The sequence below is a fragment of the Pogona vitticeps genome, chromosome 1 (assembly GCF_051106095.1).
Source record: "Pogona vitticeps strain Pit_001003342236 chromosome 1, PviZW2.1, whole genome shotgun sequence".
Taxonomy (NCBI): domain Eukaryota; kingdom Metazoa; phylum Chordata; class Lepidosauria; order Squamata; family Agamidae; genus Pogona; species Pogona vitticeps.
The window spans coordinates 287639329-287653291 of NC_135783.1; the positions used below are offsets into that span (position 1 = coordinate 287639329).

General features: G+C 40.9%; 1 long non-coding RNA gene across 1 annotated transcript; it reads right to left on the bottom strand.

Annotated features, from left to right (window-relative positions):
* Positions 1 to 11650: 11650 nt before the first annotated feature.
* Positions 11651 to 12985, bottom strand: LOC144587868 (uncharacterized). The gene is made up of 2 exons (XR_013543057.1): positions 12627 to 12985; positions 11651 to 12444 (listed from the first exon to the last, which is right to left on the bottom strand). It is a non-coding gene; the product is annotated as an uncharacterized LOC144587868 (long non-coding RNA).
* Positions 12986 to 13963: the final 978 nt, after the last annotated feature.

Sequence of the window (13963 nt, forward strand, 5' to 3'; positions counted from 1 at the left end):
TTGTTTAAATATGATGCTGGAGGAGAGGTTCATGGATACCCTGGACTGCCAGAAAGACAAACAAGTGGTTCCTAGTGCACATAAAGCTTGAACTATCTCTGGAGTCTGACATGATGAAACTGAGGCTGTCCTGCTTTAGATGCATATGAGAAGGCAAGACTCTCTGGAAAGGACAATAATACAGGGAAAAGTTGAAGGCAGTGGGAAAACAGAAAGACCAAATATGAGATGGATTGGTTCCATAAAGGAAGCCACAGGCTTGAGTTTACAAGAGCTAAGCATGGCTGCTGGGGACAGGAAATTTCGGAGATTGCTCATTCATCAGGTCACCATAAGTTGGAGACAACTTGATGGCATATAACAGCAATAATAGATATATGTGTCTGTGTTACAGGATTATTATACAAATGGTAGTAAATATTTTCTGTGACGTATGTGTTATACAAAACCATGTCAAACCAGATGCTGCACTTACATCTTTAGATGAGCTCAGTTCATGAAAGATGTCTTGTTTGTCATGGAGCAATCCCTTTGCACTGTTTAGGGCAGCTCCCTAGATGAGAAAATCCTTAGGAAACGCCTGCAATTGTAAACTTTCAGTTTAGAAAGAGAGAGCTAGAAAGGAAAGACCCACTGTTATCCTGGAATAAGTGTTAGGCCTTTACAGTATCTTGATTTAGGTAACAAAATGAGGAGCTATAAAGGCATTCCCAGGACATCTTTGTTTCTATCTTAAATCCTTACAGTAAATTTGGAAGATTGTGATGTCCTGAGATATTTTGAACTTTGTAGGACTTCAAAAAAAATCCTGCTCTATCACCTTTTTGGTGCATCTAACTCATGCCATACATTTTTGTAGAATTTAGTTTGAGTTGTGTTTATTTTGTTGTTTCTTTTGTTATCTTATTTAAAATTTCAACACTCAGAGAAGAAGCTGCATAGAACCAAAAGATGAGTACAATAACATATGTTTCCCATCTTCATATTTTCAATTTAGCAGATTTTACTTTGTGATTGTTCATCAGAAGGTAAAATTGACTTAAATTCATGAAACTGATTGTAGTTATGCTTCTGTCAAGAAAAATTGAGGGAGGAAAAATGGCTTGATTACAAAGAATGCACATTCACATTATTGTCTTATTGGACGTTTGGAGAACACTCTGATCAAGATGCAAAACTGGAACTTTATCCTCCCCAATAAAGATAGAAAAGCAACCCAAAATCCAAGTTCGAGTAAGTCCAGTGCCACCTAATGATGAAACTGTGCAATGACACTATCCATAAACTACCCATTTCACATTAAGCAGAAATGATTCTAATGAGCTTTTTGTACTTGTCACTTTAACCATTTCTGAGATTAATGTTGTTTCTATTATCTTATTATGAGTTTTTTGTCTACAAACAGTGCTGTCTCCACAGAGTTCTATCTGACTGCTTCAAGTCACTTCTATAGTGTTTATGTTGCCATTATTGGGAATAGATAAATCCAGAACACCTGGCAAACCTTCCATAAAGTCAATAAGAATGAGCTAACACAATCAATATGCATGGCTAACTTTCCATGGTTGGTTACCTAGGTTTGGAAGGAAGCAGCTGTGATTTTATTTACAGATGTTCTCTTTACCTCATTAGGAGAATGGAAATGGGAAACAAGTGTTGTTTGTAATGATAGTTGGTATTATAATTTCTGATTCTACAGCTCTTTGGGGTAAAGTATCCATCAGAAAAGTGCAGCATTTGGCACCAGAACAGAGACTAAAGAGAAACCTCCAAACAAAAAGTCCTATACAGATTTACGCACGTGTCAAAGCTTGACCTATGAGTAAAAGGTGATGAGGATATATATAAATGCTGGCTACGCCTCTTTGCTGCCTCTCCTATGAACTCCACACTTCACATCTGCAGACTGACTGAGGATGACTAAGCATGGATGTTTATATAGAGGTACTTGCTAATATTCAGATGAAAGTGCATAAGTAGGTATGTGCATTCATGTTTTTTTTACTTCAAATCCAAGAAATCTCTATTTTAGGATTTCCATCTGCCAGACAGACACCTAAATTATGCTTACCTGGAAGAACATTAGACCAGAAGGCCTCATGATCCAGGATAGGCCAAGTTTGGGCCTAATTTCTTGTTAAAGCAGGAATTCGTGATGCACAAGAGCTTTTGGAAACACAGGAGTCATAAACTGTGTGAGAAATCCAGTCAAGTAAGATGAGGTGTCTTTTTGCAAAAGTCCCATTGGACTCACAGACATTGACTGACCAGAGTCAGCTGTAGAACTGTGCTGCTTCTCATCCATGGGTAAATTCAATGTGAGATAGGAATGCTGTTTAATTTCTATTCCTAGATTATCGGTGTTAGTTCTCCAGCATGAGTTTTTGAGAAATGGCATGGCAAATAATACACACACAACCAAAAAAAAAAAAAAAAACAGTAAATCAAAAGCTACATGATAGACTGTTTTGTGGGGAAATCCAAGCCAAGCTGTGGTAGAAAACATAAATCAAAACCCAATATGGAATACAAATATGAAAGTCTACTGCGAGTCTCAGACTACGGCTTCTTCCTTGCATCCTCGCTCTGTGTCAACCTTTAATTCTGGGACTGAGATGCCATGAGGCTAATCAAGCTCAATATATGCAGACCAGTGCTGTGTTTCATATAGCTACCAGAAAGCTTGAGATTAATTAGTTAAATAGTTCTGTTTTGGCTTTTCATTGGCTCTAGCATCACACATTAAGTTTTTCGAGATTCGGGGATGCATTTAAATAGAAAGGAATTTTCACTAATATGCTCAAGAAGAATTGCATAATTATTGAGATACCAGCTTAAGTGTAGATAACAAGGGGACACTTTGCAAGGGCTAAAAAGTGCAACTTATTATGGTGAATTCAAACCAAATCGTTTTGAGATGTCCAGATCTTGGGAATTCTTGTTAGTACCAACAAAAAAAACTAGTATCAGAACTGATTAAACTACATTATGGATAGTGAATTGCTGCCTCCTGCTCTCCTCTTAAGCAGAGAACAAAGCAAAGGGAGACTGCTCCTCAAAATTTTAGACTTGTAGTCTTCAGCTTGTTCCACATAGAGCTTGTCATTCCTTTTTCTTCCCCTAGTTGGCAATATTTGAGAGTCCTCTTTTCAACCCCTATTATTTTCTGCCACTTGTGAAGAGCTGCCACACACACTGGACTTTAGGTTTGTTTTCTCTTCTAACAGCCCTACTACTTTCGTAACTACAGTGTATCTTGCAGGGTCATCCATGACACTGCAATGGTTCAATATTCTTAAATGTGATTATAGTGATTTAATGCTAAAGCAGCTTAGTACAGTGGTGCCTCCACTTACGAACGTCCCTATTTATCACCAATTCAACTTACAATCAGCTCCAGCCACAAAATTTTGCTTCTACTTGCGACTGGAGCTTCCACTTAAGAACAGAAAAGGGCAGGGGGAAAAAGCTGGAAATTCAAATTGCTAATTGTAGGTGGCAAAAGAGGCTGCTTCTTTGCCCCAGCAGTTAGAGAGAGTGTGTCATCGTCGGAGGCTTGGGACTGCCTCCTTCTGCTTCAGAGTGAGCATGTGTGTGTTTGCAGGGAGGCTTCAGGCTGCCTTGTAAGGCAATGTGCTGTTTTCTGCTTTTTAAAAGCATCTGAGTGTTTTTGCAGCGTGGTTTTAGTCTGGAGGGGTTATGTTTCTGTGCTGTGATGAGTCTTGGGGGTTTGATTTTTTGGGGGGTTCTCCCCCATTTCTAATGGGTCTTGGGTTTGGTTGTTTGGGGGGGGGTTCCCCCATTTCTGATGGGTCCTGCATGCTTCCCTTGCTTTTTCGTTTGTTTTCTGTGCATTTCCAACCTTGTCCCTCTGTTCTCTGTGCATTTCCAGTCTGCTCCGTTTGTTTTCTGTGCATTTGCAATGGGTCCTGCATGCTTCCCTTGCTTTTTCCTTTGCATTTCCGACCTTGTCCCTTTTTTGTGCATTTCCAATCTGCTTCGTTTGTTTTATGTGCATTTGCATGCTTGATTGCTCTCCCCCCCCCCTTCGGCTGGAAAGGATTAATCGTGTTTCCAATGAGTCTTGCAGTGATTTTTATCATTATTATTATTTTTCGTGATTTTTTTCCTTTGGCTGGAACAGATTAATGGGGTTTCAGTCCATTCCTATGGGAAATGGTGCTTCAACTTACAACCATTTTGACTTACATCCATCTTCTGGAACGGATTATGGTCATAAGTGGAGGCACCACTGTACTGAACTGCAGTATTGCTGAAAATCATATGGAACTGAAGATCTCTCATCACCCAAGATGGAGAGCCATAGAACTGCTTATCTAAGGGCCAGTGTGAAGCCTGGTGTGAAACAGTGTGCTGACAAGCTTTACAAACCCCAAACATGTGTGAGCAATTGAATTGGATCTCTGAAACTCAGGATGCGTAGCTAAATTTGCCAGTAGATCTAGGGATAAGGATGGCATGTGAAATGCATTTTTGCCTTTATGTCCAATGCTTTAGTGCTATAAGTGAATATAAATACAAATCAAATAGACAAGCATGTAGGAAGCTTTTAAAAAGCTAACCAGAAGCAGCTAAAGCCATTTCATTTTTCAAACTAGGGAATGTTGTTGCGCTGGCCCCATAGAAATCATGCCCAAGCACTGGTAACATGTGATCAAAATCTCAAAATGCTCCCACAACTCATTCATTTAATTTCTCTGCTATCATTTCACAGAAGATGAGTTAGGAAGGTCAACATTTTAATATCAAATGAAGTATAAACAGATTCAATTTAAACTGACTGCCTATGATATCACTTCTACAATGTTTAAGCTTTTATGTTGAACTTATGCTTGAATGCTGCACCAGTCATTTTACTACCCACAGGAAGCATGATTCATATTTGACACATCAATTCAAAATCTCATTAATGAGTATTCTCTTCATATCCTCTGTGGAATAATCCAGTCCTAGATAAGAGCTGGTTGACCAAAAGTCTATGCATGCACTACTGATGTGGTACGTCTGTAATTTGTATTCTGATAGTTCCACACAAGTACGAAACAGAAATCCTGAGAGATTTTACCTACGTGAATAAAGGATTCCAGAACATTTCAAAACTTTTCCTAAATGGAAAACACTTTTCTATAAGTGGAACAAAAATATTAATCCTGTATATTTGTGGGAAAGTGACTTTCAGGTCTATAACTCACCAAATCTGTCAAGCTGTACAGCCAGAGGCCATCTTGGCTAAGAGATTCTGTGAGTTGTTGCCCCCAAGAGTCATGTTTTCAGCTACTATTAGTTACAGAAGTTGTATTTTATTGCTATGAAATCAAGATTGACCTCAGTTTCCCAGTATGTTCATTCACAGTAGAATAAAGTCGTGCCCCATCTTTATATAACCCAAAGGCAAAAGTGAGTGACATCTTTATCAGAGTATTAAAAAGTCACAAACACAAACTAGCTTTTGACTTTGTGAAGTTAAAACCTAGCTTATGTTTGTGACTTTTTATGTTTGTGACTTTTACCACCCAGTCTTCCCTTGGGGTTGTGAAGTTAAAACCTAGCTTATGTTTGTGACTTTTTATGTTTGTGACTTTTACCACCCAGTCTTCCCTTGGGGTTGTGCACAAGGACTACATGGCTTTTCATCTCTACACAATGTGATTTAAGCAAAACGCCAGGCCCATTGCTATATTAAACTTATTTCCCTAGTAGGAAAACATAGTGTATAAGGGAGACTTTAGCAACATCAGTTTGCATACTATTTTGGATTCTTTATAGGTTACTATGGGCTGGTCCAGGCAGGGAAATTTAGAGCCATTGGATTCATGGTGAAAAAAGGTTCTCATCTTCAGTATGATCTACATTTTATCTCTCACTTGACCAATTATTCCATTCACAGTGGAGATATTTATTCACTCAGGAGGAGGATCTACACAGATCTTTGTATCGCTGGTTTACTCACAAGCAAGGTTTACTCAGTTTACTCATAGGTTTACCATGCTTACTTGTGAGTAAAGAGGCAGCACAGCAACAGTGTGAGGGAAAAACATTGGGGTGAAGATTGGGCAGATGGAAGGCAAATAAACCCCCCCCCCACCCATCTTTTCCCATCATGCTGCTCAGCTGGGACTGTGCTGCCTTGTGGGGATGGAGCCAAAGGCCTTGACAGCCCCTCCCACCTTTTCTCATGGCCATCATTCAGCAGACTGCAGTGCCACTCTCATGGCTGCCTTAGAAAGATTTTTAAATGGGTTTTTATACCTTACTGCTCTGAATGTCTTTTGGTGTTGCTTATGTTTTCAGTGTAGTATTTGTTTATCCTCTTTACTATATGCACCGTGTTTCCCCGAAAATAAGACAGAGTCTTACATTAATTTTTGCTTTTAAAAAATGCATTAGAGCTTATTTTGGGGGGATGTTTTATTTTTTTTTTCAAGAAAACAATCTACATTTATTCAGTTACCACCATTTTATTTATTCGTATAAATTTATTCCCGTTCTCCTTCCCCTTCTTTAAATGTACCCGGTGCCACTTCGTCCAGGGGTGTTTCTGCCACTGCCAGGAGGCACCACAGTGGTGGCTCGGGTTCCTCCAGTGGCGGTGCCTGGGCTGAGGCTCCTGTTGGGGCTGGCGGGCACTGGGTTTGTTTTGAGGGAAACAACGGCAGCCGTGAAGGGGGAGGGGTTGGTGTGGAAGGTGGTGGGGTCTGAAGCCCGCAAGCCCAGTTGAGAAAAGGGCGGCGGTGGCTTCAACATGTGGCCCTGCCAGCAGCACCCAGCACCGAAGAGGGAGCCGAACAAGAGGGGGGTTAAAAGAGTTATGGTAGGAGAAAGAGGAGAGGGGGAAAATAAAGGCAGGGCGGGGGGCTGGCTGGCTGGCGGGAGCCAGAGCACTGAAATCACCCAACCTCGCATTTTGTTAACCTTGCCTGGGTGCACGCTGGAGGGGAGAAGAACGCACACTGCAGAGGAGTGGGCCCCAAGAGTCATTGGGAACTTAGCAGCCAAGAAGCAAGTTCCTGGCGGTGCGCAGCTCCTTCTTCCCTGGCTGTCCAGCCCCTCTGCAAGCAAGGGAAGTGGAAGAGGAGGGGAATAAGTTTTCAGTCTCTCTTGACGGCTTGGGAGGATCCCAGTGAGTCCCTGGTGGAGGGCAGGGTTTCACTTAACTAGGGCTTATTTTCGGGGTAGGGCTTATATTAAAATCATCTTGAAAAATCATACTAGGGCTTATTTTCAGGGTAGGGCTTATTTTCAGGGAAACGTGCTGTATTCACTGTTGTTAGTTTTAAATACTGTCTTTTAATAATATAAGTTGCCTTGGGTACTTTTTAAGGAGAAAGGCCGTACAAACAAATAAATATATAAATACAGAATTCTGTGTCAGTTAGGAAATTATTTATTTATTTAAAAGACAAATATAGGAATGGGGTTTCTCCATCCTTCCTTTTAATATCACAAACCACCTAATGTATCACAGGATTTTCACCTCAGATACTGCCACCCACAGCTCCATTTGGTTGTAAGCATCCACACAATAGGATAATTAGGAGTGTGCTGAATTGTACCAGAAAAAGAAGAAGTACTTAGTTCTGTGAGAGAAGGGGGCAGGACAGCTCGGGTGGATGCCATAATTTTGGTTCAAATCAAACTATACCAACAGCACCCCAAACAGCAATCTGTATATCCATCTGGACAGATCCTATGTCTCTGAAGGAACCTGTAGGCTCCATCTGTTATAGACTACATGGCAGTCTTGTCACGAGCATCTGATCTTGCCAGTTGTATTTCAGTTCTTCATATTTGATTAATTTCTTAGAATATGTTGTCAAATCATATTCTAGAAGGCAGTTCAAACTGGTTAGCCCAATATAACTAATTCTAATTAACTAATTCTGCAGGCAGATGAAACTATAAGGGAGAATTTTGAGAAGTGCTCTTCCTATATACAGAGAAAGTTCAGAATCTGTAAGCAAAATCAGACCAGGAAACAACAGAGAGGATAACATTACAAACACATACGATCTGGTGTATTTTCCCATTTATCTTCTTGCTGATGGAAGAAGGTCTCCAGTAAGTGAAAGATGGGCCACCTGTAATGAAGCTGTCTGCAGCAATGAGAGTTGCCTGTGCATGGTTGGCCACTCTAAATTACTGCCAACTGCCTAAGCCCAAAGGCTCATCAATCATCTTAAACACACCTGCTGGGAAGGGAGGTGTAGATCACATGGCCAAGTTATCATTATTCTCCACAAGATCCTCTGCTAGTTCTTCATCATCTCACATCTCCTTCCATGCAACTTAACATTGATCAAGCCCTCTTATTTCTCCAGGTCTGAAGCCAAGATACATGAAGTAACATCGTTATTCATCCTCACAGCTGACATCCATCTATGAATTATTTCTTGCCCTTCCATATGAATAATTACCCCACATTCAGACTCTTCCCATCTCCTCCACCACCACCACCACCACCCTGCTTTCCACCCCCAAAACAATGTATATGTAGGAGGAAGGAAATATTATCCTCCAGTCCATAACACCCTCCATTTAAAATCATTCATTCTCTCTCTCTCTCCCCAAACATTTGAACAGCCAGATCACTTCTAATTACATCTAGATGAGATTGGTGCCGGGCGTTGTTGAAATTACTAGATCTTATTTGATTTTGATCTGAGCAAGAATTTCAAATCCTTGTTGCGTCTTTAAAGAAGGGTTTACTGGCTTATTTGTAGTTCTAGTGAGTTAGTTGCTCTGTTCACTCGTTCTGCTCATGTAACTTGCCGATTCAGTCCCTCTGTGCTATCATGTGTATGCTTCCTTCTATAGACCCCTTGAGGATTTTTGTTAACTATATTTCTAAACAAATCTACATTTATGAGAGAAGAAACTGGTGTGGCATAAAAACAATTCAAACATCAAAATATCAAGAAATTTTAAAATATATATTTATAATATTAAAACAACAACATATCAGTAAAGTGAGTAATTTAGTCAAGAAAAAAATTCAGATAATAATGTCATAACAGGACACACACAAAAAAGTAATGTTAGTGTATGCCTCATAATAGCTGGTAAGAGATTTCACAGAGTAAGAAATGATATGCTACAGTTCCTTCCTGAAAGTCTCCAAACAGGCTTCAAGCACATGAGTGGCAACCAGGAGCTCCTCCTTTGCTAAGTATGGGGACTGGCCAGTTGATATATCTTGATCCCATATATCTCATATAGCTTGGTAGTACCAAAACATAGTTGTGATTCAGAAGCAGTTTCTCTGAACTATTTCATCCTCATACCATCAGACATTCCATGTATTCTTTTTATTCACAATTGGATTCCATGGCCCAAATGCTGTTGTGTAGCTACCCTGTTTCCCTGAAAATAAGACCTAACCTGAGAATAAGCACTAGTATGATTTTCAGGATGCTCGTAATATAACTCTACCCCCAAAATAAGCCCTAGTTAAGTGAAACCCCACCCTCCACCATTGTGCAGCATTGTACAGTATCCAGAAGAAGATGGCATGACTGTAAAATAAAACATCCCCTGAAAATAAGCCCTAATGCATTTTTTGGAGCAAAAATTAATATAAGACCCTATCTTATTTTCTGGGAAACACAATATGTTGCCACTGCAGAAATGATGTTATCGGAAGTTTGCCACTAAATAAAAGAGTTCATGATTTGATTTTGAGTTGTCTCCATGTTTGTGAATCATGCACAACACAAAATCAAAACAGGGACTGTTTAATTAACAGCAATCTGCTACTGGTAGTAACTTCATTCCTTCTGTGCCAGCATAGCTACACAACACAATACTAGCTCATGAGTGCCAATGGAGAGACTGGCACTAAGGGAAATCAGTGTTTTCCACCTTTCACTACCTTTATAAAGCTGATGGCTAGAAAGGTGGAGACACTGGACACAAATGGTCAAGCATTTTTCATTGCCTTGCAAGAGTGAATATGAGGTTCGACAGAGGACCAGCAACTTTCAGCTTTCTCAGATGTGAAATGGGGTGCGTATGACTGAGATGGGACACCTTCCATGTGAGAGCTGGGATGAAAATTGCCACCAGCAAGAGGAGTGAGTGCCTAACAAAGTGCACAGACTAATGGCTGAGAACCTGATGTTGCCTTGTGTGGAATTGTGACTTATTTGGCATAGATTCTAATACATATTATCTTTACATCTGAGTTAGGGAATAATCCATCTCATGTTTAGCACCATTGCTGAATTGCATTAGTTCATTTGCAGTATATTCAATATTGTCATGTTATTTTATTATGTTTTTATCTGTAAAAGTAATGGTTACTTGCAACAGTTGTTGCTTTTGAATACTCGGACACTATGAGTGGAAAAGCAGGTTGTAAATGAATAGATGGTGTTGATGGTGGTAATGTAGAGATGTTAATGATAATGATGGTGGGCAACAGATGAACTCTGGTGACTCCTGGAGCTCCAACAACATTTCAAGCACTCTTACATATGAAGCAAAGGCCTCTGCTCTTTCCAAGCTTTTCCTTCAGGAATACTACTGTGTATGAAAGTCAGAGACAGTGTAAGGAAGACCTTGGGTTCATACATAATATTATTGCTGTTATTCCATTTTTTTCTCAGGTCTGAGACCCAGCACTGAAAATAGGTTCAGAACTGCACCCACATGTTGCTGATCTTTTAAATACAATGGATGTTCTCTACCTTGAACTTCAAATATTATATGTGCTTATACTGGGAGAAAACAGTAGGAAAGGACTATTGCCCATGTCCTGCTTTGGGGCACCCCGGAGGCATCATCCATTTGGTTACTGTGTGGAACAGGATGATAAGAGAGAAAATAAATGCTTTTCTAATGTCCTCTTGTTCTTATATTCCCTCATAAAGCAGACCATTGATTTTATACAGGCTGTTGGGCATGTCCATCTTTTCATCATTTTAGTAGGAATTTCATGCTCAGCAGATACTACCAGTTGAGACTCACATTTCTGTAAACATGAGATTTGCATGGTTTCTGTATATTTGTTTTTTCATCTAAAGGCTAGCCACTCAGAACCTGTCTACTGTACTTTGAAAAAAATATATTATCTCAATATTCATATGGAATGGAGCCATGGTTGCAAAGACATGCAGACTCCTTGTAGATCAGCCATTCTCAACCTTTTTTTGGCCACAACAATAAACACAACATGAAAGAAATATATGCCAAATCAGGATTGTATAAGTTGCATTATAAGGTGGTATGTGAAGAATTATTTCCAGTCTGTGGCCTCCTTCAAATATGCCAGGGCTCCCAAGGGGATCTGTGAATGGCTGTTGTAGATCAGTGACTAGTAATCAATTACTAAGTTTAAGTCTCAAGATTGTATTAGGTATTCTGTAGTATGGGCATCACATGAACAGCATCTACAACAGAGACTATCTTGATACAGTCCATGCACACATAACTGAGCATTTGCACACCAATGATTCAATAATGCATTGGTAGAATTAGAGCACACACCAAATGTTTTGGGTTCAATCAAGGACTTTTTCAGGTAGACCTGAAAATGTCTGTGTGACAAACCCAGACCTACGGGGATCTGCCACACAGTTACACTAAGCTGCCACCAACCATTCCCTATAAGAAGTCACACAGACCAGGGATGGATTTTTAAACAATAAAAAGAATAAGGTTTATTTTAAATACACACAGGGAAAAATAAACAATCATGTGAATAAATAAAGTAACGTGGCTTATTCTCACTCATACAAGCATACAGTTTGGTTCACACAGAACCCTTAACTTGAAGCACAGACCCTGAACCTATCAGTTCTGGCTAACCAACAGACACCTGAACCTATCAGGTTGGTACTCTGACACACAGTAGTACCCTGTCTGACACACAGACTCCCACAACAGCTTCTTCTTCCCAGCTGCTGCTTCGTCACATCCCAGTGTCTCACAGTGTCTCCTAAACTCTCCACACACGCTTCACATATTTATACAGTACAGCCCCTCCTCCTGATGTCCCGCCTTCCACTCCCCATAGGATGGAACTTTCCCTCCAAACCCATGACAGACAGGTAACATCAGCGCTGTATGTAACACCTCCCCTCTTTATAAGTTGTTTTGTAGGGGGAAAGCTAACGTGCTTTTCACCAAAAAACAACCTGTATAAAATACACAACAACATTTATACATACCATATTATACTTACTTACACTTACACTCTAAGTTAACCATAGCAATTATGCATTTAAACATTTACCATCTACATTACATCAATTTACCTTTATTCATACAAACCAAATTCAAAGACAGGTACATTTTACTTTTTGTCATCATTATATACACATAGTCCATGTTCTTTCGCCGTCTTCAATCTTCAGGTCTTCTTGATAAGGCGTCAGCAACACAGTTCACTGACCCTCTGACCACCTTCACTTCAAAGTCATAGTCCTGTAGGTTTAAAGCCCACCTCATAAGTTTGCTATTGTGGGTTTTCATTGTCTTTAACCATTGCAATGGTGAATGGTCAGTACACAGAATAAAATGTCTTCCCCAGATGTAAGGCTTGGCCTTCCGGATCGCGTAGACTATGGCCAAACACTCCTTCTCCACGGTTGCCAAATGTCTCTCACCTTTTTGAAGTTTCCTACTCAGGTAGGACACTGGATGCTGGTCACCATTCTCATCCTCCTGGCACAGAACTGCTCCTACCCCGCTGTTAGACGCATCGGTGTAGATGATGAACTCCCGGTCGAAGTCTGGAGCGCGCAGCACTGGATAGTTGATTAACGCCTCCTTCAACCTCTGGAACGCCTCCTCACAGTCGCTGGTCCACGGGATGCGGTCATCAGCCTTCTTCCTCGTCAGATCGGTCAGCGGAGCCGCAATCTCGCTAAACCTCGGGATGAACTTTCTGTAGTAGCCCACCAACCCAAGAAATGATTTGACTTTTTTCTTGGTGTTGGGTCTAGGCCAATCACGAACAGCTTCTATTTTGGCCTCCAGGGGTTTTATCACTCCTCCCCCTACCATGTGACCCAAGTATTTTATTTCTGGGCTACCCAGCTGACACTTGCTGGCCTTTACTGTTAGCCCTGCTGCACTTAACCTCTGCAGCACTAACTCCAGGTGTATCAGGTGATCTTCCCAGGTATTACTGAAGATCCCTATGTCGTCAATGTAGGCCACTGTAAAGTCACTGAGCCCTGCCAAGGTCTGGTCCATCAGCCTTTGGAATGTGGCTGGTGCATTTCTAAGACCAAAGCTCAGGACTCGAAACCCATAGAGACCAAAAGGGCTGCAAAAGGCAGTCTTTTCTTGATCCCTGGGATCAATTCTTAATTGCCAATATCCCTTTACCAGGTCCAATGATGAGATGAACCGACAACCCCCTATGGTTTCAATCAGGTTGTCTAGCCTGGGCATTGGGTAGGCATCAGGAGTGGTTACACGGTTTAATTTCCTGTAATCGACACAAAACCTAATGCTCCCATCAGGCTTGTCCACAAGGACTATCGGAGAGGACCAAGGACTAGAAGAGGGGACGATTATGTTCTCCCTAAGCATCTCGTCCAGCTCCTTCCGCACCTTGTCCCTATAGGGTCCCGTTACTCGGTATGGGGATACTGCCTGCGGGGGTGCATCCCCTGTGTGGATCCGATGCATCACTCCCTTCACTATCCCCGGCTTGTTGGAAAACACCTGTTGATATTTACTAAGCAGCATTTTTAGTTCTTGCTGCTGGTCTTGGGTGAGTGCAGGACTGATCTTTACCTCCTCTGGGTTGTATTTTACTTCCCCTCTACCCTCCCAGAAGGGTAATTTAGCTTCCTCACTCTCAGCTGCTTTTATCGCGAATAAAACCCTCTGTTCCCCTCTGTAGTAGGGTTTTAGGGCATTCACATGAACCACCCTCCTTGCTTGGTTCTCCTCCTGCTCTATTAGGTAGTTCAGGTCTGACATCTTGGAA